Source organism: Tympanuchus pallidicinctus, unplaced genomic scaffold (assembly GCF_026119805.1).
Source record: "Tympanuchus pallidicinctus isolate F22 unplaced genomic scaffold, pur_lepc_1.0 scaffold5, whole genome shotgun sequence".
NCBI classification, from domain to species: domain Eukaryota; kingdom Metazoa; phylum Chordata; class Aves; order Galliformes; family Phasianidae; genus Tympanuchus; species Tympanuchus pallidicinctus.
In genome coordinates this window covers 10,381,794-10,408,946 of record NW_026294769.1, presented here as the reverse complement: position 1 = coordinate 10,408,946, position 27,153 = coordinate 10,381,794, and the positions used below count along the sequence as shown (strand labels likewise).

The window sequence follows — 27,153 nt, the reverse complement described above, 5'->3', positions numbered from 1 at the left end:
TTTCGACCCTGCAATCTCAGTTCTGTCAATGACTTGTGTCACCTTGAGAAAGCCAATTAAGCTGTTTAATGTAATCTTCCAAGCAATAAAAAGGAAATAAAGCATGTGGTATTTTTCACAACAGATTCTAAAGGTGCAGAATGTATTGAAGTAGTTGTTTTGGGTTGTACATTCTATTATTATCTTTAGATCTTAATTCTTTCAGAAGGCTGTTTTAATAAAGCTCCCACTGTAATGAAATGTTCATGCTTTGTTAATGAGTGAGTATTAATATTCAACTGTGAAGCAGTAAGTCTGCTCCAATCATATGTATAACAGGCTGAAAAGAGAATATGCAGAGGGAGGAAGCAGTAATGCAACATTTTTGTAAAGGTTTGCATCCACAAATTGTATATGGCTTTGTACTCTACACAGTGGTCAATGGGGAGTCACCAAAAATACTACAAGGCTTTTCTGGGGACCTGCTTTTTAAGGGTATAAGCAATCAGCGAGTTTCAAATCAGAGGTCAGAATGGCATGTTACTTGTTTACTAATCAGTGTTGATTCATGAAACTCTGTTCCTTTACTAGAGGAAATACAGCAGATATATATGTGTTGCTCTGAAAGTAATGCCTCCCATTTATCTCCATGGACACTACAACAGACATAAAAAACACAATAGCACTATTTGATAAAGCAAATTTGCAGCTACAAAACACTATTTTTTAACATAATCATCATCATTAGCTATGCATTTTCATCAGTGATGAACAAGAGCCTGCATGCCATGCTCATAAAAATCTGCATAGCCATCTGGAATATAGTTTGTCTTTCACGCCACTGTCACCATTGCTGAAACACATCACCCAGCACCTCACTGTGCTCACATCCACTGTTTGGTCTCCATAAATGTTCAGCAAGTGTTGTTGAATGTCAATGGGTGACATTTTTTCTGCATGTAGGAATTTTAATCCACACCTCTGTTCCAGCCTCTTTGCTGCCATCTGTTGCACAGTAACCCAAAGTAATGGATTGTTGTTGGGAATGTTCAGACTCTGCTACTGTACTACCAACATCCACCTCTGACACTATGGGCCAACACCAGAAAATAAGAGGTATTACTTCAGGAGTAGCCCTCATAATAAATAGTAGTCAAATTGCTACCTGCTCTGATGGTGTTTCTATCTCTCTATGTCAGATATTTCTTGAATAAAATCCTTTCCAGCCAGAATAATTGCAATACTAACTGCCCTAATCTTCCTGTCCAACAGAGAAGGGTGAGTTGCGCAAGTGGAACTGCTGACAGATTACCTTCTGTCACCCAAATGAGCATCCCTGTGAGAGGCAATTAGATGGCCCTGAGTGAGGACAAATTGAGATGGCTCACAAGCTGGTTTACAGGGGCAATAGCAATTCTGAATCTGGCTTAGAACTTGCCACTGGCGTGAAAACTGAGTTTTTTATTGTTAGTTATACTTTGAAGATTGCACACACTTAACACTAAAGTAAGCACTCATGATCTAACAAGAGACCAAAAATAAATATGAAGTCCTCTGGTTTTCTCTATCCATTTTCAATCATTTCAAAACCAAATGGCACCATCAGCAGATGTTCAGATGTGTATTTGATCTACATAAAATAAGCTGCATATACCAGGAATTCTGCAACTGTTTAAATGTGTATGTACTCTTTCAGGCAAATGAGCAAGATCAGGTAATGCTACATGTAGACAAGGTCACACTGGGCACAGACTACCTGCTTGCAACATACACAATGCAGCTATTTCAGGGAGCTGAACCTTTACTTCCAGTCTTAAAGACAAAAGGCAGGGCTTCCTCCTCTGGTGCTTCTTTACTTATTTCATTTTCTCACATGTAAAATTCTATCTATATGGTTTTACTTCTCCCACTTGTTTTTTGTCCAGATGAAATCCATGTTAAGAGCATTTTGGAGCCTCTTGGCTCTTTCAAATTAAAATTAACTTCAGGGGACTCACTGGGAGATTCATCTTGTTGCATAAAACAATGCCACTCTTACAGGATGAGCTGTGCTCTGTACCTCACTGTGACAAACCTTGATATAAGTTAATTCTTCCCTTTATCTATGTGAAATTAAATAATAATAATATTTTAAGAAAAAAAAAAAAAAAAGTGAGTCTTCTTTCTACTGTGAAAGAAGGATCTCTATATTACATTCCCCACCAGGTAATAACAGTGCATTTTTATTTTCAGCCACGAAAGTTTCTATTACTCAACTGAATAGTACAAGTTAGAAATTATCTTTTTATTCAAAGAGAAGCTGGAGTGTGAAGAAAATGTTGCTGCTGGTTTTAGTAAGGGTTTTGTTGGCTATTGGTATTGGTCTGAATGTAAAACAAAAGCCTTATCCAAGTTCTCATGAATACAGAGATTTTTAAATCACGACAAGCTGGTTAATTTTTAATGCTGTTTGTAAGTACACTGAAGTTTTTGTTTTCTGCTTGGATCACAAAAAGAAGGGAGAGAGACTTCTTTTGTTTGCTGATTATCTAACTGGAGTAAGGCATTGCCATTTTCTTCTGTGAGCCACTTTTCCTACCTTGAATGAGCCACCTGAATCTTCAGTACCTTTGTTTCTCTGTTTGTAAGACAGAGACAAGTCTGCTTCCCTTGTAAGTAAATCTTTCTGAGCACTAAATAAATACTCAAGACTCACCAGCTAATATGTAGAATATTGTAAGGCCTGTTCAGATGATACTTTCATCTCAGCTGAATATCAATAAATGCCAGAAATTCTGAGGAAATACAATCCTTTGAGATTTCCATGGAAACTGGAATGCCCAGACAAGCTGCAGAGTAGTTCAACTGAACAACTGAGACAACTCAAGTTCCTCACTGCTAAGCCTATTGCGATAAAGTTACATCAGTTCATGCCCTGCATCTGTTGGTTTGAGGAACAGACTTGTTTGTTCACTTGGGAGCTGGAAACTGTAATACTCAGAGAGGAGAGAAACACATAGCAGATGTTGGAAGGTTGATCTGGACCTCATTCCTTATTTTTACTTCCATTTCTCATCACTTCTTTCTGGTAACTTTGTAAACAGAAATTAAAAATTTAAATCACATGTAACAGAGTTGTATCATGATGCTTTCTCTCAAGAGGAGTGATGGAGCAGCACAGATTAGCTTGGAACAAAGAACACAAAGATCTCTGGACAACTGCAAATGAGCAAATCAACTGGGGAATATCAGATATTTGGTCTTTCTGTTATGGTGTTGTCACAATAGCTTATCACAGAATCAGTTGCTGATGTTGGACAGAGCCCTTAAAGAATTTCTAGTCTATTTCACCTGCTCAGAATAGGGTGATCTGGAGCAGGTTGCTCATGTCTGTGTCAGCTGTATTTAAAAGAAGGAGAACAGATTGTTCCAGTGTTCAACTACCATCTTGTTGCTTTTTTCTTATTTTAAGTAAAATATTCTTAATTTCATGCTGTTGTGTCTATTGCCTCTTGTCCCGTCATGAGGCATCTTAGAGAAGCATCTGAATGCACCTTTAACTATTCACCCCAGTCAGAAATTTATACCCACTGATAAAATCCCTCCCTGAGCTACCTTCTCCAGGCTGAGCAATCCCCAGTTCTGTCAGCCTCTCCTCATGTGATACAAGCTGCTATATCTCAATCATCTTTGTGGACCTTTTCCAGCTCACTCCAGTATATCCAATTCATTGTTCCACAAGACCCCAGACTTCTTAACTACAAGGGCAGATTGCTGGCTCGTGTTCAAGTTTTTGTTCACTAGTTTTTGTTCTCCAGGTCCTCTTCTGCCAAGCTGCTTTCCACATACACATTCCAAACCTTCACTGCAACATCAGGATTTTCCTCTCCAGTTACAAAACTTGACATTTTCTTTTGTTGAACTTCATGAAGCTTCTGTCAGCCCATTTCTGCAGCCTATCAATGTCCCTCTGTGCAGTGTATCAACCACTGCTCCCAAGTTCACATCACCTACACATTTGCCAAAAGTGCACTCTGTCCCATTGTTAAGGTCATTAATGACACTATCAAGCAATACTGACCACAGCATCAGCACCTGGGGTATTTCATTACAGACAGACCTCCAGCTGGATTTTGTGCTTATGACCCCAGCAGTTTTCAGCTCAGCTCATAATCCTCTTGTCTAGTCTGTACTTCCTCATTTGATCTATGAAGAATTTTTAAAAACAGTGTTCTACTGAAGCTAAGATAAATAAAATCCATTTCCTGCTTTATTATTTAAGTCTGCTGAGTTTGAAATGCAAGAAGTAATAAATGAGATGCTATAGGGGCAAAGGTAGTAAGATATGTTAAATTGAGATGCATGGCCTTTCTTAGAAATGTTCACTCCAACACAGACAGTATTTTGGAACAGTTCAAATAAGTTTATTGGCATGCAACAAATTTTCCCAATTGCAACAGATGGAAAAATATTGCCAAAACAATTGAAAGTGAGGGCTGTCAAGGTCATGGTCCTGATCATGGAATGTTTTTCAATGGCTCCCTCCTGACGTGCTGTGTTGCTACAATGATTATCCACCTGCCTTAACAGCAACTTCATAAACACCAAGGAAAGCTAATTCCTTTGGCTGTAATATTCATCCCAAATATTAAACTGCTAGATGAAAGAAGGTTATACTCGACAGTTCTAGTTCATTAAAGGGTTTCCTGGACAGATCTGAAATGATAGTACAGAATATCTGGAACTCTAGAAAAAAAACATGTTTATCAAACATCCTAAGCAAAGTAAGGAAATTATCAACATAAGCAAGCACAGCAATTTGTGCTGATAAATCTCACCCAAAATTTCTGATGGAAATTGTATGTCTTTATTATACACAAAGCCAAAAGAAAAGTCATTGTGTAATGTTTCTCCTTTGCAAGATATGGATACTATCATAACACACTATCAAAGCACAAATTGAGGACTGTGTCTCCATGTTAATTTAATTTAGAAGCCCTGCATATTAATACTTGCCAGCTATAAACAGCATAATGGACTTAGTCACCTAGAAGATACTGCAATTCAGGCAGCAGCAGAAGGGTCTCCATGGACAGGGATCCCTTTTCCCTCAACTTGTTTTTCTGTTCCCTTTCTTTGCAAAATAAAGCATAATCTATAATCTATAATGGATTTCTAAAGCTCTTGCTGAGTAATTCATTCAGCAGATACATAGCGAGCAAATACCTCTCCATTTTTTGCAAAACTGGTTTGGGTCTTGGAATGACATATAATTACATTGCATAGATGTATGTTTACATCATGCAGATAAAAATATTTTGTTTGTGCCTTTTAGTTTAGTTCCTACTAGCTATGCATTTTAAGTTGAATTACTCTGCATAGGACTTTGGAAATCATAGCCAAGACAATTTTCAGATAACTCTCAGTAAAATGAGTTCTGCTAAGATGAGTTATTTCAATCACAAAGGGACTTGCTGGTTTGGGTGTTTGCCTTCTAGCACAGTAGGGTAAAGTTCCAGTACTGGAGATGCTGAACACTGCTGTGATGCAATGAATAAGTAATAGTGCCTGATCCAAAACCAATTAAAAGCAACTCAGTTTTAAATCATGCTTAAGCACAAATGATAAACTGGAAACAAATCTTAACATCATGCAAAAAATACAGCTGTTAGATGTTGGTAGATATATTTCTTCCTACCCAGGCATTTCATGGTTTGTACTCAAGCTCTTTAAGAATGTTGACAAGGGACTCTTCAAAAAGCAAACAAAGTCTCCCAGTCTCTAAAATGAAATAAGGAGAAAGGCACCAGGAACAATTCTTGGCAAGTTGTCAACATCATGGTGATGTGCAGCCTATTCTGACAGATGTATAGCTACCGAAGTACTTTAAAACGGTACATCTTCCCTTGATGTGGGAAGACATCAACAGTGCAGTTGTGTAAAGCAGGATGACTTTAATTTCCTGAAAATACTTAAGAGACAACAGTCTTTTCTCACAGCTAAATACCATTTAAAGACTTAAATCACTTGGGTAATTTGAATTTGTACATTACAGAGCAAGAATCCCATCTCAACCAGGACTGATAACGCAAAGACTTGCACATAAGAAGAAATCTAAAATGTAGTTCCACTTTTGGGAAAAATCTGTTACCTAAGGGAACTAACCAGTCCAGTTTAACTGATAATAAGCCAAACTAGGGTTTTGCTATCACGGTAGAGGGAAGAAGTCTCCTAAGACAAGAAGAAAATAAACTTGTCACTTTGGGTTCACACTGGAAATGTGAGTGTTGCAAAGGCAGAATTCCACAGATAATAGTAAAGAGATGTGGTTTGTTTATTTTTACCCTTCTGTGTGAAGGAAGCAAGTTGTTATTTTCTGTTTCTTTGGTTTATTTATCTTCTCCCCTCTCACACTCCCTTTGTTTTCTGAGTTCCTGGGGCAGGAAGTATTCCTTATTCAACTCCAGTAAAGAGCCTTGAGCTACACCACAAGCACAGCTGTCACTGGTAAACAGACTGAAACGCAGATTCAAAATAGGATGAATGCAGTTAAACTCTTGCCTTCCTGAAGTTTGCAAGCTCATTTGATTTCATATCCATGAAAATATCAGGTATTCAAGGTCCAAAATCTATTTGAATTTTCATATGGGTGTGCTCTAATTTAAAAATAAGAGTTAGATGGTTGCAAATGTATTTTCAGTTGTACAATCTAATTCTAAAAAGATAGCTATATTGAATAATAGAATAATGGAATGATCCAACCCGCCTTCCAGAGAAAAGGACATCTTCAACTAGATCAGGTTGCCCACAGCCCCATTCAACCTGTCCTTTAACACCTCCAGGGATGAGGCATCTACAGTTTCTCTGGACAACAGTTTCCATCCACCCCTGAGTAAAGAATTTTTTTCTGAATATCCTACCTAAAATTACCCTCTTTTATCTTCAAACTGTAGCCCTTGTTACCCTATCACTATGCTCCCTGACAGAGTCCTTCTTCAGCTATATTATAGGCCTCAAAGAGATCTCCCTGGAGTCTTCTCTTCTCTGGGATGCACAAACCCAACTCCCTCAGCCTGGCTTCATTAGAAAGGTATTTCAGCCCTTTGATCGAATTCCAATCATGAAGCATATCACAGATAAAAAAAAGGATACTTTCCAAGCCTTTTCATTGAGATAGCTCACAGTTTAGAAAAACCTGGAATTTTCTTCTCAGGAAGATGGACTTGGAAGCGAGTGTCAGCACCTCGCTCTTTGTAAGAGTTTCAATAGATGGAGCCCATTTTTCCCCTGAAGACCAGTTTAGATTCCCTGCTGTAAGTGAGGAGGGGGACTGTGGTACTTCAGAATAACAATTTTAGCAGGAGTTTAAGTGCTCTAACAGGAACCATGGAAGAATTTGCTTTGTTACACAGCATTGCAAACTTTCTTGGACACTATTCTTACTTTAGGAGAGTTTAAAATACAGAACCTGAAGCAACTAAATAGATGTTCCTGAGACTCTGATGAAGGTATGATATTCACAATGATGATTCAATAAATGCTTTTCTGATTCTCTTTGCACTGTATTCAAAGCTTGTTTTCTCTACCCTTTCCCTCGTTAGTCACATTTTCAGTGTGGTCAGATATCCTCTTCAGCCTCTCATCAGAGTTCATGTCTCTTCATTGCACCGACTGGCGCTGGCACTCCAGGCTTTTGTTACGGTTTCCGAGTTTTTCCTCAGCCACTTGTCCATTTTTTTTTACCACTTTGCACAACAGTGAAATTGGTCACTGAACTGCATCTCTTGGTAAAACATGTATTAGAAGAGTGCAACCACACCAAAGGAAAAAAAGTATGCTGCAATTAGTTTTTTATTTTGGTTTTTCATTTTATTTTTTCTTAATGCCAACACTTGCTTAACAACTTCTGTATCTAAATCAGGTGTTATAATTTTTCTGAGAACTTTTTTTATCCATGGTTCCCCTTTCGCTCAGTTCAGTGTGTTTTCTAAAATTATCAATAATTCACAACCCATAATGGAGCCAAGAAACATTTTTTATTCATAAAGATTTTTTTGTTTGTTTTTTTTTTTTTCAAGGCAATCTCAGGCTTGGTTTGTACATATACAACAGGAATAATATATAAGCTTGAACTTTAATGGTATATAGAGCATGCAGCCTTGAATATGTTATTGAATATAAAGCTGTGAGGCAACTTGCATTGGAGAAGAGCATCTAATTCATTTGGACCATAGATCCCTACAATACGTGACTATTTACAGATATACATTATTTCCACTGCGTTGACCCTGTCAAGAAGTGCATACTCATCATCTCATCTTAAAATGTTAAGAAATTGCTGGAGAATATGTCAAATAGAAAATCCATCAACACTGCTTTCCCTGAAAATACCACTCTGCCTGACTAATGGCTGCTTAAACTCAGTAGCAGTGAGTTTGTGAGAGTCTAGCTGACAGCACATGGCCCCGAGGTCCTCAATAACACACATAGGGCAGGGAGCAGTCTGGCAGAATTGCTTTGAAACATGAGAGAATCTGAAACTCTCTGCATGTATGGTCTTGTTTAGCTGCAGAGCTGTCAGGAGTCATTGACACCAATTACATGGGCTCTGCTGTCCTTGCACAGACAAGACCAGAAGATAAAGACACAGTTCTGGCATCTGAGATCTACGTGATCACATTTAGACATCTTTGGAGACATCACAGAAGCTTAGAACCAAACAATCACAAAATGGCTTGGGTTGGAAGGGACCTTAAATATCACCAGATTCTGCGTTTGCAACCTTGGATATACGTCCAAACCAGGAGGCAAGATGCTGGAGGGCAGCTGAATGGAAAGAGATCTGGGGGTTCTTGTTGATGGCAAGTTGAATACGATTCAACAATATGCCCTCGCAGCCCAAAGGGCCAACCATAGCCTGGGGTGCATTATGCCCAGTACTGCCAGCTGGGCCAGGGGAGTATTGTCCTGATCTGCTCTGCTCCGCAATCATCTGTCAGCATACAAAGACAAATAATAGGTCTGTTGTAATTAATATCCTACAGCTTTGTGGCATAGCCTGTAAATCTACAGGAAAAAGTTGAACAAATCAAGCTATTCAATTCACAAATTGAACTTAGCCAGGTCTTCCCCAGATTTTCTCTGTTACTCACTGGTGGTACAAACACTTTCTAGCAGTAAAAGAGTACCAAAATTTGGTGCCTGCACTGAATCATGTCCAGCAGAAGCCTGTTTCTAGTCCAGTAGATCAAAATTGGGTGTTCTTAATATTTCCCCATATCAAATCAGTATTAAATTTGTGCATCCAACTGAACGCACTCTCTCTCATACACTTGTTTCCTTGAGGTTAATTCACTTACAACAGAGCAGAATCAATGAGGTGCACTGAGTTAAGGCCTAAGGATACTATAACCCTGCTAATTGATTCCGGTCCACAAAAAGTAGGGAATTAAGTCAGGTTATTTGGAAGGTATAAAACAGAGAATAGAGTTTCATGGTAGCAATCCAAGGCAGTTCTTCCTTCTATAGCATCCAGAGTGCCAGAATATCATAGAATCATAGGATCATTTGAGTTAGAAGTAACCCTTAAAGGCTGTCTGGTCCAACTCCCCTGCAGTGAACAGGATACCTACAGCTAGATCAGGTTACTCAGAGCTCCTCACAGCCTGTCCTTGAATGTAGCCCAGGATGAGGCATCCACCACCTCTCTGGGCAACCTGTTCCAGTGCTTCACCATCCTCACTGATAAAGCATTTTCTTTATCTCCAATCTACATTTTCCCTCTTTTAGTTTGAAATCATTCCCCTTTGTCCTGTCACTAAAGACCCCGCTAAAGAGTCTGTCCCCTTCTTTCTTACAGCCCCGAATAGATACTGGAAGGCCTCTATTAGGTCTTCAGGTCTTCCATAGCCTTCTCTTCTCCAGAATGAACAGCCCCAACTCTCTCAGTCTGTAAAAACAAGCTGTAAACATAGATACACAGCAGTAAATTAAAATTAAGGCACACAGCTAAAACTGTGTCCTCTATACTGAAAGATGCTAATTAAAAATCTGGCACCTAGAGTCAATCATATTATTACAAAAATATCTTTTTTTTTTTTTTTGTAATCAGAGTGCTGCAGAGTCACTTTCTGCTAAATTTTAAAATATTTTAAGAATGTTGTTTCTATTGGACTCAGCTGAAAGGGAAAGGGACGTGTTTGTCTTTTGTTGTTTTTTTTTACCCCCTGAAATACAGAAATACTCTTCAGTTCAGAGCCTTACATTGAGGTAAGAAATTTACTTATGAGTCATATGTGTCATGGCTTTGCTAAACCTCTCCAGGGGCTGACTGGGAGGTTATTTTGAAGGCAGATATTCTGGGCCATGAGTATGAGTATCTAGAGACCAATGGATAAGCTAGAAGGCTGCAGACAGGTTAAGACAGCACAGAATTGCTACTCCATTTACATAAGGATTGAAATAGTCTCCTGCATACCCAGTGCCTACAGTAGTGTTACCAGCCCCAAGCTATTACAGCATTTAAGCATGCTTGCTGAGGGGGCTGAAACTGCGCATTATTCTCAAGATAGAAAACAAGCTGCTTTCAGAAAATAATGCTGACAGCCTAAGCAGAGAGGTCAAGGAGAAAGCTGCTTTAATTCAATCAAGTAATTCAGGTTTTCCAACAGATCTTTTACTCAGCAGAGAAGATAGTACCCACGTGGATTTCAAGGAATACAAGTAAGTCAACACTGTCTGTTTTTAAATCAATCTCCTTTCTTACTAGGATTTCCATTGTTCCAATACATTTAGTGGGAGGCAATTAAATGCAATTTAGCAAAGAGTATTCTTGGTTTTGTTGCCCTCTTTTTCTTATTGTTTGATTAAAATAAATTAAAATTAACTATAATATCTATTCTATATGTGATCCAAGACAATTCCTCTTCACTATTCACAGCCCAGGAAAGCAAAAGGTTAGTAACCCATGTTCTAAAGTGTTCTCAGGTGTCTACAGGCATCCACAGCTTTGTGTCTCTGGGATGGAATAATCAGGCTCTCCCTATGGCTTCCCTTTCCCAGCACAAGACTGAGCACTGCAGAGCTGCTCAGTGGCAGCAGAGGAAACTTCCTGTCTGCCTGAGCCCTCTTCAGCAAAACACTTAAGACTGTGTTCAAGTGCTTTTTCAAGTTGCAGCCTCTGGGACAAATAAGGAGGGGCAGTTTTAACTGTGCTCTTCAGACCTCTGAGAAAAAATGTGATGCAGAGCACCAAGGTGAAGTGACTCAAATGAGGAGATAAGCGACCAAAACCTGCACACAGCTGCGTAACAGAGCCTTGGATTGTCCCTCCCATCTGGAAATAACATTCACTGCAGCAATTTGAAAGCAGAGCAGATGGGACTTGAAGTAGCAGAGGGAAAAGAAGAGAAAGTAATTTTCAGTCAAAGCAACACAGAAAAAGAAGAAACTTAATTTGCAAATAACAAATAATAATGTGTCTGCAAGAGTGCCGTACACTATTCAGCACTCTGCTGCTTCATGGCGGACCTTTGTGCCTTCAGTCCCTGAGTTTTTGCTCTACCTGACAGTGATATACAACCATTGAGTAAAACTCTTAAGTACAATTTTCTAAATCTTTATTTATATTGAGGCAGATTATTTATCTTTTTGACAATATTAATCACCCAAAATATAATTTTTAAATTAAAAACTCTGTAATACTGTTACCCAGAAATACTGCATCCAGCTGAGAATATTTATCTTCTGTGTTTTTTTCCTCATAGAACAAAGTTATTACATGATTCGCTTGACTATATCTCTATTAATTATGACATAGTTTTGCTATAGTTTTCTCAGTCTTTTGTAAACTATATGTAAGAGTTGACTCCTTCAGATTATCTACAAATTCTGTGGTTAGAAATGGTGGGTTTTTTTCTGAAGAGGAATATGTTCTGCAAATTGTTAGAATACTCAAATATTTTGAGCATACAAATCTTTAGTAAGCTGGGAAGAATAATCTAATATAAAGCATAGCATAGAGCTCCTGAGTACCTGTGCTAATTAACATTCATATGGGCCAGTTCCATACACAGGATCCGGTATAAACTATTTCAATAATACATCATAGATATTACTGCTATTCCGCACAGATTTCCTTTCCTCCATTTCCATAGTTAAAGTTAGGAATGGCAAGTCAGCCACTTCGGGTTCCTTCCTGAGCATCTCTATGATCATAGTAGAAAACAACAAAAATATCAATGGGAAAGGGAATATCGAATTAAATTTACAATGTCCTACCTATGTTTCTATAACCACTCACTAGAACGCTTGAAATATTTTTCTTGAAACCTAAGAAGAAAAATCAAAACACACAAATAAAATACGCCCCCAAAAATCACCATGTTAAGACTTTGCTGATCTATTGGATTTTTAGACGCAGCTGCACTGCAACAGTACACTTCCAAATTAGATTACAGAATTGTGATTTATTTGTAATCTTTAGGCCTATTGTATTAGAGACATTCTGATTTTTTTTTATTATTTTTTTTAATACTAATTTTTGGATGGCAAATACCAAAGCTCTCAGAAAGTTTCACAAAACAAGTTTTGTCTTTTGCTTGTAAAATATGTTGTGCCTATTGTATGGGAACTGTTGAATCACGGCCTGAACCTCTGATTGATCACCTGAGGCGAGCCATGAGTCAGCCAGAGGAGCACAGCTGAAGGCAATTCACCTGTGCTGCCAGAAGGGGTGGAGCCTGGCTCCACCTCTCCTAGACCTATTTAACAGCTGACTACCAGTAGGGAAGGATCTTGTCTGGAGATCCTCTCTTTTGGTGTTTTTTGTGGGTGAGCCTAGCATACAGGTAAGCTTTCTATTTATTCTCTTATTGTCTTAGTCTACTTTGCTTAACTCTCTTGTTCTTTTTTGTGATTATAACATCTTAATATCCATTAATTATACAGCTTATGGACTAGAAATGATTATCAATTGCCAAGTAAGTTGGCACAATTTCACTGTATTTCAAATTATCGTTCTCCTTTTCAAGTTAATTTACCATCAGTTTGTGTGCGTTCATGCTCTATCATAAGAAAATATATCTCATCAAACTGGTTGTTTTAACGTGTCAACCCATAAGAAATGCCATTTAGACAGCCACATGGAATAACACTGTCAACGATTGTCAGGTACAGCTCAAAGACCAAGTAGGAAGCAAATTAATAGAAGACACGCTCAGTTTGTTTTTCTACAGAGAGAATAAGTCATTAGTTTGCATACTTTAATTGTAACGGAACATTCAGTTCTATCCTGACCTCTTCTAAAATGTAACATCTGATTTTAACAGATATTTTGGCTTTGCTCCTGCCATTTTGCCTAAAAACATAGAAAATTGATGGTCTTTATTTTCTGCATAGGTTCATGGAAGTCAGTGAAAGTACACTCATGTTTAGGCTGTGCTGAATTTCACAGTTTAGTAAAATAACCTCTCTAGAATATTAAGAAGTCTTTTTTTCCTTCAGGTTTTTTATACTTCTAAGAAAGCTGCAAAAGAAAGTATTCCTCCTTAAAAGCCTAAATAAATCAATAATTTAATCCTTAGCAGGCAACAATAAACAAATAGTGCTACCACTTTTCCATCACTGTTCTTGTATATTTTTTGACAGAGCCTGCTGCATGAGCAGTAATCTCAGTGCTCTATTTTTGTAATACTTCCTGTTGTCCAGAGATTTGGCTAAGCAGGCTGTTGAGAAAGCATTTCAGTGTTACCTGATACCATGTTTTTTCCCATATTGAAATGCTTTTGTCTTTATCCAACAACAACAACAAAGTGAATGATTTACCTTGTATCTTCAATTATCTTTATTAGACCTGAAGCAACTAATAATCATTTTATTCTGTTTTCTGCACCTTCTTTGGATCTATTTCCTCCAACATAATTTTCCTCTCTTTTTACCGTATCTCTTTGGTCTGTACTCAGTTTTGTTTGGATATAGCTATAAAGGCCATGATCACTCAGTACTCACACTGAATCATTACTTTATTACGTTTGTCTTCCTTGAGAGAGTATAGCATTACTCTTGTAGCAGGAATGCTAAGTCATTGCCCTGAAACAGTGATTGAGCACCTGGTGGGAAGGCATTGCTAACCAGGGGAGCTCAGCTGCATGCAATGTACTTGAGTGAGCAGGAGTGGATCTAGGATGCACCCCTTCCCAGATTTCATTTAAGGGTTGGCAAGGGAGGTAGGGGTTTCTTACTGAATACTCCTCCATACCTGAGGTCTTATAAAGGTAAATGGTTTCTTTTCTTTGTTTCTGTTGCATTTAAGTAAATTCTTGCTTGCTGTAGCCTGGAACTTTGTTGTCATTACATTGATGTGCTTTCCATTGCGTTATATTCATCTGATTTTGAACTGTAACAGTTCTTAAAGTTGAAAGCCTTACAAAATCAGGAGTAGTTTGAGTTTTTTCATTTAATGAGCTTTAGTTGGGCGTAGTTTTCATTATATTGCTGGTTTCTGTCATGAGTGTGACAGTTGCTTCTCTAAATATGTATGTGTCTATCGAAAGTTCTCCCCAGAAGTCTACCAGTAAATTCAGTGATAATTTCACATGAGGAAGCATCCTAGCATGTTAAAGGGAAAGAATTAATTCTTAAACTTTGTCAATAGAAAAAAAAATCTTAGTAATTACTTAGTAATTGTAAAGAAAATCAGTATATGTTTGTGATCAGTTTCTTTCAATTTATATATAATGCATTGTATGGGAACTGTTGAGTCACAGCCTGAACCACTGATTGATCACTTGGGGGGAAAAACTGGATCAGCCCTGGGAGCACAGGTGAAGGCAGTTCAGCTGTGTGACCAGAAGGGGTAGAGCTGCACCTCTCTTAGACCCCTTTTTAAGAGCTGACTGCCACTGGGGAAGGATCTCTTTCTGGAGATCCCTCTTTTGAGAAGCTTTCCTAGAATCTTCTCATATGGGTGAACAATCTTCTTCCCTTTCTTTATAGATCCTTTCTACTGTGCCAGTCCTTCTGTTATCACACCTCCGTTGTAACACTTTTCCCATCGTATTGCTATATGCATGAAACAGATTTTTGGCATACGTGTACACTTTTAAATAAGGTGTGTAGCCCATTTTTCATGCATTTTATATTTCATTTCATAACTCAGCCAAACCACAATAAAGAAAATAACTAGCTTGTAAATGGCAAGTCAGAGCAAAAAGCTTTCAGTTGCAGTTACAGAGAACCAGAAGAGGTCCTTTTCAAATTTGCTATGATCACAAAGCTAGAGTGGGCATATAGTTTGCTTACTTGAACAACTCTTGTCTGTGTTTTTAGAAAATGCTTAAATGTGTTTGCAACTTTCAGTACTATGTCAATAATACCTGTCTTCAAAAGTTATCCTGAAAAAAAGACTTTTCAGTGCCTTTCATATTAATAAGCAATTGTAGAAAATAATTCTTTTTTTCCTCTGAGGCTTCAATTTAGAAGAGTAACAGCTAAGCACATAAGAATAAAATCTGTCTGCATCTACTGCTAGGCAGCACCACATAGCTTAGTGAAAGAAGGGTGCAGCTCTACCTTGGTGCCCGTTGATAGAAGCAAAATCCATCCACAAGAGCTTAAACTCTCTACCATTCATATGTATGGTGGGAAATTACTACTTTTGTGAGAAGAGGTTGAATTTGTTTGGTTCTCTCTGTAAACCAAGAGTAAAGGAGAAATTGTGAATGTGCAATCTCTGGTCTGCTGCTGAAATGAATTTTGAAGTCCTGCTTACAGTTTAATTGAATGTGACAACGTAGTCCAACATGAGGGCAGGAAAATGTCAAGAAGGGGGAGGAATAAAACAGCAGTTGTTGGCATTATGAAAAGCTTATGAGTTTCTTAATTGGTCACTTGGGCACTCATCCATAGAGCCCTTCAGCCACCAATCAATTACTAAATTCAGAGATGTTAAGCACCTATGTATCTTTGATGCTGTAGACACAGTCAAGGCAGGGGCTTATTAAAAATAAATGCAATGCCACTCTGCTGAAACAGAGTGGATCCTGTTTAAAAATGGAAAGGGCTATTGCTTCATCAGGAGGAGGGAGGTGAAAGAGATTTGTTTGATTTACTGTTGAAGCAAATATAGGATTGGGAAGGAGATGTGAAGCTGAGACAACTGTGTCTCCTTTGGTTTCACAGAATTTGAATGAGAGAGAGAAGAGCAACAGATTAGAGAGATTTGCTAATTTGGGTTTGATGTGATAATGTGAGTGCTTACTACTCTCAGGGAAGAGTCAGTACTGCTACGACTGGCTGAATCAGACTCTGAGTAACCTGATCTTGCTGTAGATGTCCCTTTTTATTGCAGGGAAGTTGAACCAGATGACCTTAAAGAGTCCATTTCAACTCAATTCTTTAACTCTATTATTCTACAATAGATTAGAAATTGCTGTAATTGTATAGCATCTCCTCTTTCTTACCACTTTACACAAATAGTATCTAATGGGAATTGAGTCTAATATTGGACAGAGGAAGGAAAGGAGTTCCCTGAGCTCCAGATCAGAAAAGCTTTCATTTGAACTCCCAGCTACCAGAAACATTTTTGTAGCCACGCTATTACAAAAAAATATTTGGAGAAACAGGCAGGTGTAAATTCAGTTCCACTTTGAATTATAGATTTCTGCTGCTGACTGATTAAACTTGACCAATTTCCACTGCTGGGATCTGCCCCAGAGTACTTGCCAATTTACTTTTCCATTGGAGCCACATTTCTCTTCTTTCTTGAATAGTATTAGAAATTGTGTAGACCTGCCAAATTGATCAGCGTGATCAGCAGATGGGAGAAATGTGGTTTGAGCTTTTCTTTCAGATTGGTCATATGGAGACCAAGTAACACCTCTGACAAGTTGCATAGATTTATACTGTGCAGGAGGTATTTTGTCTAATTTATTCCATTTTGAGCATACTATTTTGGAGAGTGAGGAGTTTGGCAGGTACAGTTTTCTTTTTCCCTTTCCTTCTGCTAGCACTAACTTACAACAGCTAATTTTCTCAAAATAACTGTACACAATAAACTTGATATTTATTCTTGTCAATATTTTATTCACCAATTTGATTCCAAGCTCTCCTATTCTCATGTTTACTAAAGCATTCTATTTGACAAATTGGAGAAATAAACCCTTTTACTTCCAACTGCTCAGTAATTAATGCCCTCATGCCATTTATGAGTAACAAACTCATGGGAAAATCCTTTCCTCCATAAAAGAGGACTTGAAACCCAGGGCTGGATTATCTGCTCAGCCATGCAGCTTAAGAGAGAAGGAATTGACTAACACAAATAGAAGGATGACAGGCTCCTTTCCCTCTTAGTAAACCCTTGATCTTTGGATCTTCATTTCCTATGAGTTGCTTATCCAGTATGCTGAGCTGTTAAGTGGGGCAAGAGGTCAGAAATATGCTCTGTGTTGTTTTGCTTATTGTTTTCTGTATTTCAAATTAAATATTTTCTGAAGTTAATAGTCAGTGAAGTATCTTAGCCTTCTAGGCTAAGGAGAGAACTCCTTACCTAACTACTCTCTCCCAGGTTTTTTTACTTCCTACATTTGTTCCTTTCTGTAAAGAATGTTAAACAAGGTTTTTTAAAATATTTTTCTGTTTAAGTGTTGAACCTAAAAGTCATTTTTCATGGAGATTTAATCAAAAAAATAAGCAAATTGGCCCTGAGAAAATGTGCTGAGAGTAATACATTAAGTTCCTTGGTATTGAACAGTGAAAGAAAGAAGTATGAGACAGTCATGTTTTGTTATATCTCCTGAAATGCTCTGAACATGTAGTGAGGTGCAGGTAGGCAAGTGAAACACAGTACACAGATATCCCAGCTTTTGGGCAGAAAATTGTGGAAGCCCTTTTTACCAGGTGACGGTAGAACAAAAGTGTCAATCCTGTAGCCAAGCTAAATCCACAGGACCTGACAGATCTGTGCTTACCTCTTTGTCAGTTCTTTAAAATCCTCTTTTTTTCAGCCACAGTGTCCGTGTGTGGTTTGTCAAAGCATTCTTTAAGATGTGGTTGCCAGTCAGTCCCCACAAATCCACTGTCTCATCAAAGTGATTGATTGCTGTCAAGCTGGCTTGAGACAGGGTTCACAATGAACTGCATCTATTTATCATGCTGAGGTATGTATGTAAAGTGTGGGAAACAGTATACATGGAAAATAAACAGAATCTGTAAAGCCTCTGAACTGTAATGAGTTGTTTCAGCAGCTGAGAAAGTACATTTAACCTTCTATCTTATAACCTATATCTTAATTACTTAATATGATCAAGCATGGAGACTTTCAAAATGTGCATTAGGAATTCCAGAAAGACAAAACAGTCAATAGGCAAAAATAATGGTATCCAATTTCTTTCTACAGACCTGGAAAAACAAGTCCTCTTTAGAACAGGAGGGATAGGTCTGGTAGGTTAGATCTTAACACAACCAGATATAACATTGCTCTTCTGCATCTTTCAAGCTAGTATTTTTTTTAATCCATATTGCGCTGCACATGATTTTAAGGTTCAGGCAGCACAAAGTTCTCCATTCTTGCAGGGTAGTGATGCTTCCATCAGGAGACTGTAGAGCGTGGCAGTGCTGCTTGGCCAGACTATTGCTTTAACAGGTAAAACAGGTCCTCCATGTTGATCAGGGAATCAGCAGACATGGTGATTTCTGTGGTAGAAATAACCTGTGGCAACTCAGGTAAGCCCTGTGAGGTGCCTGGGAGCTGTAGGGAAGTGGTTAGAGTGTCCTTGAGTCCCAGCTACACTGAGCAGATCATCTCTCTGAGAAAGTGTGAAGTACTTGCTATTTAAGCAGAAACGACACAAGATTTCTACAGGAAGCAATGCTTGTGACTACCTTTAGTTTAGAGCACTAGCTAGTTGGAGGTCTTATAGAAAACTGTGTTTTCACAGTAAGCAGTGTCATTTTCCCACAAACTCTTCTCCCAGTATAATTCAGGTCCCTTAAAACTACAGTAAAAAATAAACCATTAGACAAGATGTGTACTTATTCTGTAAGCCTGGCTTTCTTTTTCTACAACTTACAGATGTGTATATATCTATATATACACACAAATATGTGTGTTTTTGAGTATTATTTATGTAATTACAGTTGCAAGTACTATAACTTAAAAATACAATAGACAGTGTAATGTAGATGTATGCATGTTTTACTCTTCTACTAGTCTCTAACAATGCAATCAAAAGTAAGAAGATTGAGACTGTTACTTTTTAATTGATCAAAGGGGGGGAGAAGGTGGTAGTTTATTTTACACACTAGAGTTTTTGTTGTTCTACGAATGAACTAGAATAATCTCAGGCACTGAGTCTGCCCATGATAGCTGCTAACCACTTTAAAAGATGTAAAACAGTAAAAGCTGTTTAAGTGGAAATTGCTTGCCATTTTCATTTACGCTCAAAGGTAACAGTAGCAAGTTTCACAGTCGGTGCAATGGCCTCACTGCATTAGCCTACCTTCTGTTGTTATATGTGATTCTGCTCTTTCCAAACACTTGTACATCAAACAGGATTTTTCTTTTCTCTAACCTGAATCTCCTGTTACTGTCACCTTTTGTTTCTGCCATGGTAACTACTCCCACAAAGACAACTTTCACAAAGGCTTATGGTCTTCACATCAATAGAACCCAAAATAAATATGCGTAAGGAAAGAGCACCCACTTACAAAGATCCATCTTCACTAATTAGTGATTGATAGGAAAAACAGCCATGAAGTAAATGATGAATCCAAATTATTCTGCTACTTGACTGAGTTCGAAAGTTATCCTCTAAAATGTTCATTCTCCTGTCAAAATGATAACGGTAGACATTGTTCTCACAATCTATACCACAGAAAATGTATTTATTATACTTCATTAAGAAAAAGCACTGACTTCAAATTTTGGATGATTTTCTACGTACCATTAACAGAACACTACCTGTATTCAGAGGCTCATGTGAGTGCCCTGCTTTTTCAGTGAGCATACAGATTATGCTATCATGTAGCTGCTGTGACAAAATAAGGATTGGCAATAAAGACTGATTGATTGAAGATACTGATGATATTGGAATAGGACTTCAGCTAGCGTAAATCAAAGCAGCTGAGCTGAATATCTAGTCCATTATTTCCGAAAGCAATTGTTCATTTCCCTTACCTTTGGTCTACTGCCAAATATGAGAAGATTGCACTGGTAGCTGTATGCATTCACCTGAACAGTAACACAATACCAAAGCACAATAGGTGACGCAGAGGACCAGGAGGCAAACAAGATTGTCTGTGGAGTTCATATGTGTGTATAACCAAATTATTAAATAATGCCTGTAGTTGTTATCAGGATGACACGTGATTGAAAGTAGATGAGGATTTGCCAATGGCAAAGGGGAAGCCAAGTATCTATGGCTAATGAGATTTCTGCACCACTACATGTTTTATGCTATTGTTAATGTTTTGTCTTCAATATCCTGTAAGCTTATTAAAGGAACTAGGAGTCTGTTTAAAGAAAGCTGCTACTTCGTTTCTATGCATGATATTTGCATAGGTAATTGAAAGTATTAAAACTTAAAAGAATTGGTGGGTAAATTTAACATCACTGTGGTAGTTCATCAGAATTATCAGAAGAGGGGTGGCCAGCAGGGACAGGGTGATTGTCCCCCTCTACTCTGCTCTTGTGAGGCCCCATCTGGAGTACTGTGTCCAGGTCTGATGCCCTCAGTACAAGAAAGGCAGGGAGCTGTTGGAGAGGGTCCAGAGGGGAGCCATGAAGATGATCAGGGGACTGGAGCACCTCCCCTGTGAAGACAGGCTGAGGGAGCTGGGCTTGTTCAGCCTGGAGAAAAGAAGGCTGCGGGGTGACCTCATTGCAGCATTTCAATACCTGAAGGGAGCCTACAAACAGGAGAGGAATCAACTCTTCGAAAGGGTAGATAACTGCAGGACAAGAGGTAATGGCTTTAAGTTGAGGGAGAGAAGATTTAGTTTGGATGACAGGGAAATTCTTTACAGAGAGAGTGGTGAGGTGCTGGAACAGGCTGCCCAGAGAGGCTGTGGATGTCCTGTCCCTGGAGGTGTTCAAGGCCAGGTTGGATGGGGACCTGGGCAGCCTGGTCTAGTATTATATGGGGAGGTTGGTGGCCCTGCATGTGGTAGTGGGGTTGGAGATTCGTGATCCTTGAGGTCCCTTTCAACCCTGGCCATTCTGTGATTCTTGGTAGGATTCCTGGTAGTAGTGGAAGTACAGGTTATCAGGAATATCATACTAACAATAACAAACATTTTAAGTGAAGTGGGGTTTTAAATAAGTCACTGCTGGGCTAAGTTAAAAAAGTTTATATACTGAAGAGATTTTCATGTCATTGACATGAATTTACACTAGGCAGTCTATTGTTCTCTAAAAATTTCCGCTTGGATTTCAATAGTTTTGCATGGCCTATGCTTTTAGCAGGAGAAACATTTGTTTTTCGTGTTTGAATGATTATTGTGTAAATTATTATTCAAGCATTATATTTTCACAGATAGAGGCTAGCAAACAGATTTGTATTGATAGTAAATCCTCTGGGAAGTAAATCTTAGATATTCAAAAAAAACTTGTAGATTTATACTCATGGAATATCTTCAGCTTAGAAATTCAATGAATTCATTAAATAGTTTCAGCTCAGAAAAGATACTCTGTCACAGAAAACTAACTGAGGAGGACGGGTTAGCGTGGGTGTGCTCAGTAGGGTGAGGAACAGTAAGAAATGTGGAAGGAAATCAAGGAAAGCAGAAGGCTCAGTCTAAGCTTCACTTATGGCTCTTATATTTTTCCTGTAAAACTGTAAAATACAGAAGCGTTTGATTGGGTAAGCCAGTAAACCGTGTTATTAGTTCATGCCCTAACTGAGTAACTGGAGAAAAGCATGCTCCAATCACTTTTAAGTGCTGGTATTCAGCTCTGCAACATTTAGACATTAGCTAGGGAGAAAGAATATAATATTCTGAATTTGAAACTTGGTGTTTGTACTGACCCACAGCAGAATGAATTGCTGCTCCAGTTTTCAAGCTCTTATAACACATAGTATCTCTCTTGTTCCCATCTGCACTGTCACTCTACATGTCTGCCTAGGCTAACTACATTCCATTTTTTCTTCCTTGATGCTTAGAAAAGAAAAAGTATAGTTGGTTTGCTGAGTGTTTAAAGAGGAGCAGATTTGCTGCCATTTACTAACTACCCTGCAGATCCATCTCTGCATTACCTCCACTTGGCGTTGCAGCAGATGGAGGAATTACTTTTACTACACCACCATTGTTTTTTCCTCGCTCAAAAACTTTGTGTTACCTCACACATATAAGTATATGCAATGTAAGATGAAGTAACTCATTCTTACAGAATCATTAAGGTTGGAAAAAACTTCTAAATCTAGTCTAACTATGGTGAGACCACCTTCACCATGCTTGATAACAACATCCTTCACTGCCACTTGAGCACCTCTGAGACAGTGAATCCACCATCTCCACAGGCAGCTTGTTGCAGTGCCTCACCACTCTAAGAATATTTTTTTCCTAGTATTCAGCCTGAATGTACTGTCAGTGTTATTGCAGCAACATGTGATTTATTTATGATTCAATTCCAGCACAGTTGAGCTACAAACTGTTCGCTTTGAACAGTGGAATTTGTTAGGATTTCAAAGTCCTTATTATAAACTGCAGGCCTGACCCTTCTGTTATGTCCAGCATTATCAGATATTTCCCAGATAGCTGTTGGAGGCTCAGTGTTTTACCTTACCTCTTCTCCTCCAGCAGTGCTGTACTAAGGCAGAGCCTCAGAGCAGCTATATAAGCATGGAGTGTTGTCAGTAATGCACACTGGGAGAGATGCAGCTCTGCAGTATGGAAACTTAAAATCACATTGACCATCCAAGGGATATAACTCCTTGAGAGTAAAGTTGTATCCCCCTCTGTTCCTCTTGCTGCATCTCTTTGCTTGACTTTGGAAGAAAAAGTACCTCTTTACAGGACTTGATCCACACCAAGGCATTAAATTCAACTGGAATATAAATATCTAGTGAGAGTAATAGTAAAAGCTCCATGGGAAAAAAAGTTTCAGTTCATACAAAGCGCATTTTACTTAAATCCTTCGTATAATTCTGAAACCAGCGAAGAATTTTGCTGGCACTCAATTTGAAGTCCTGTGAAGAGTCACAGTGCAGCTCCAGCTTGGCCTTTCCTACCAGTGAGATTTCACACAACCCTCAGCTCATCCACAGCAGAATCCTGAAGCTCCTTAATCAAGGCATTAGCATATTCCAGCAGAGTGCTAACAAAACTGGGACTAAAATATGCAAACCAACATCAGGAAGGAGTGTTTTCAGCATACTTACGCTCTGCAAATGTTAAATAGCACTCATAAAGTAATTGCAGATCTCAGACATAATCCACATGCCTTGTTCTAGCTCTAGAAGTGACTTGGGGTGAGTCTTTATCTGAGGAGCAGGCTGCGAGGATTTTCTTACAAGAAATGAAATGCTCATCACCTGTTGCAGTTGTCTTATGCTTATTTGGCAGCTACTAATTCTTTAGATAAACTTCAAATGAAAGGAATTTAGCAGCCAGATAGTCTCTGCAGCTGAGCCTGGCAGAATTGTTTATTAAAGACACTCCAAAAAGGTTTCCAGCTGTTTTTAGCACCTGCTCTACTTGAGAACCCAGTGAAGAAAAATGGAAACAGCTGAGGCCAGATGCCCATTCTAGAAATCATTTTGCTGTGTATCAGAGCAATGCATCTTTGGATATTGGAGGAATATGTGCTCAGTGTGGGGTGGCTGCCAGGAACTCATTTGTGTCCTTCAGATGGCAATCATGGCAACAAGGAACAGCCTTAGCTATTGTTAGTGTTAGCAAACTGTTCCCTATATTGGCTGAGTTTAATGTAGTCTAAAAATTATTGCAGTTATATTCACCTGTGCAGTCTAGAAGGTAAATTTTGTTCCTGGATGTGATGAGGAAAGTGTGTAAATGGCATATAATCTCTTTAAACAGTTGAAGTAAATAAGGTCTACTTAATAGAGTCCAGTTCCTTAGGGTTGGTTACAAAGCCATAATTCCAGAGTGAGATTCCTGCTGAGGAGCAAGATGCAAAAGCATCAGGAGGAGCTGAACCTAAAAGAGACTTCCTGGGTGTTAGAGATCTTTCCCTAGAAATTATCTTAAGGAAGGACACTTCCATCACATGTAAGATAGAGTGGCAGCTGGTTTAGTTCAGCAGCTTAAACTGACTGATTCTTTGATGAGTTGATGGTTGAACTATGATGATCTTAGTGGTCTTTATCAACCTTAATGATTCTATAATACATTGTCTGTGAAATAAAGACTGTCAGTGAGAAGTTGTTATTAGAGTGGCTGTTGGTCTGAGCTAGGTCAAGACCAAGTTACTGCAAAAAAGCATCATGAGTTCATAAGAAGGATTGAAACATCAACTAACGCTTCCTAGGAAGACAAATATTAATCAAAGATTTGTGAAGAGCAGGAATATAGTAAAGAGTGTAATACAAACATCATCAGTTGGTAGAAACTGACTTATGTGAGATCACAGAAGGCATATACTGTCTCACAAAATTAATCATAAGTGATCCCTGTGCTCATCTTTCATATCACAACTTCTGTCATTGGTGCCACCACTAGAGAAAGATGTGTGAGAATGTGTCCTTTTTCTTAGGCATGAACAGGCTGTTCTGTCCTAAGATCCCCTCTCCCAATTGGCAATTTCTCTTTCTGGATTTGCTATTTTACCTGTGAATTTGCTTTTTATTTTCCCCTCTGTTATTAGCTGCCTGCCAAAGCTTCCTTTTTTTAATCACGAGTCTTCTCTATTTCATTGCCTAATATTGTCATAATCTCCTGTTCCTTCAGCATCTTTCTCTCTGATCTTAATGATTTTGTTTTGCTTTCTGATCTCGGTCTTCTCTCCAGTGCAAGCTAATCCTTGCATTACACAACCACACGCCAGTTTATACATTTGGTTGCTTATTCCCTCTCATTTCCTTTTGTTTCACACATTGTATTTTAATGTTTTCTTCTTTCTGCTGTTCACCTTTTCCCCACTTTCCTCCCTGCTGCTCAGAGTTCCTTATATCTAGTGCATTAACTTTAACCTCAACTTGGGCTTTGGGTTGCCCAAAACTTGTTCATTTTTGCTTTCAAGTAGTTTACCTGTTATTAGTTTGTTTTGTTTAAGAACAAGTTGTGACAATGTTTGTCAGCCTTCAGATGCAGTGGAAGTGCAGTAGGTTGAATAATTTTATTAAATAATATGCTCTCTTCCTGGTTCTTTAAATATTTAAAATCACTTTGCAACTTTTTCCACACAGTACACAAGCAGAAAGCAATTGGGCAAAAATAGCAGTCATTAGCTCTGGAGATGCAGTAAGCACAGCAGGTAGCATTATATGATTCAAATTCAAACTACCTCTTCTCAGAAGGAGAGTCTGGAAGGGTTATGCAGTCTCTGCAGTAGACAGAGTATCATCTGAATGCTCATTAAAGTAAAACATAAGGGCTGATCCTTATGTCTTTATTGGCATAAGTAGACAAAATTAATTTGGGTTTCAGGATTGCTATTCCTAAAAGGATGGGGAGGGGGAGAGGGGAGGTGAAATAAACCTAAGAAAAAAATCTAGAATAATGAAATTAACTAAATTACTTAACTGTATTTCAGACTCTGAATGATGGAAAGTTGACCTTCACAAAAGTGTATATAAAAGTCAGTAAAATGTATTTTGAGGGAAATAGATTGCTTCCCTCATCAGTATGCAGTGTGTATTCATCCCATACTGTTTTTAACATGTTCACTGTCTCTTGGGGAAAAGGTACATAGCTCATATTTGCAACAGAACATTAAAAAGGTATGCTATTGATTGGTTTTGTTGGCTGTGCACTCTTTTTGCTATGTTAATTACCTTCCTTTTCCACCTGCTTCATGAAGGTCAAAAGTTAGCTTGTGAGCAATAAATAGATCCCATCTGATAGACCCAAAGAAGAATTTTCTTGAAGGTCAGGCCATAATACCATGTGCCAGAGAGCATGACCACAATGCAGGTACATCAGAGCTGTTCCCAGGAACTGCAGGATTTCTGGCAAGCAGGAAGGCAGTATCTCCACACAGCTGCACATTCAGTAGGGCCATCTAAGTCTGTCAATGGCCTCCAGAACATAAGTTACTGAGTTGTATAAATGCATTTCTTTCCTTCACAACAAAATCAAGCAGGTTTTACAGGATTTAATATCCCTTGGTTTCAGGGAACCCCTACATTAACACGTTTAAAAGCAACATCCACTGAACTTGTGCTTTTGCTGTGAAACTGATGATGGGAATGTTAATAAAGTAAGGGTAAACTGGACCACTGGCACAAACTGAGATATGTGTGCTATTGAGACAGGATTTCTGCAAAATGTTTTATAGAAGACTTCTCCATAAGGTCTGCGAGACATCTCCAGCCACAGGGAGATTGCTGCTGTTTGTAATGCTACTTCAAGTCCTCACAAAATTGTCTTCACGTCTATTAACGTGAGCAGAAAACAGAAGATAAGGAAGAGGGGAGTTTATATTCCAGCACTTGGTATCAAGGGAGTTTAAAAAAAAAAAAAAAAAAGTGCAGACCATCAACCTTTGAAAATCTTCCTGCCTACAAGCCATTTGCAGCATCTTCTATTATGTATAAGGTGTTTGCTGGTTTCTGTCTCCAGCTTTCACAAAGAAAAAAAAAATAAAAAACCCAATTGACACTAATTGGTTGCAGTCTCAATGAAAGGTCAAGGATTAAAGGTGGAAAAAGCCACATCTAACCTTCTGCTTGCAAAGTTGCTTTCACTACATGTGGGAGGAAGAATGCCAGAGACGTGGTGGGATAAAGTTCACTCTGCTTTATTCCAGAGCTACAGAAATAGCTGTCCCAAGGAAAAGGCCAAAGGACTTCTGTGCCCAGGTATTTCAAGGCTTCACCTTTCCTGCATTTCCCTCAGTGATTTTTATAAATAATTACCAACATGCCATTAACTGCAGCATTATGCTGCAGCCTTCATCAAATCAAGCCTTTCTATCTATATCAAGCAGGATAATATATCTCAAAGTCAAGAGGAAAAGTGCACCAGGCAACATGATAGCAACTCTAAGCCTTCTGGATATATTGTACCATAAATACTAGC

At 38.5% G+C, this 27,153-nt stretch overlaps 1 long non-coding RNA gene across 1 annotated transcript; it reads left to right on the top strand.

Annotated features, from left to right (window-relative positions):
- Positions 1 to 12,604: 12,604 nt before the first annotated feature.
- LOC128091210 (uncharacterized) lies at positions 12,605 to 26,586 on the top strand. Its single transcript, XR_008211298.1, has 4 exons — positions 12,605 to 12,806; positions 17,961 to 18,113; positions 25,667 to 25,711; positions 26,248 to 26,586. It is a non-coding gene; the product is annotated as an uncharacterized LOC128091210 (long non-coding RNA).
- Positions 26,587 to 27,153: the final 567 nt, after the last annotated feature.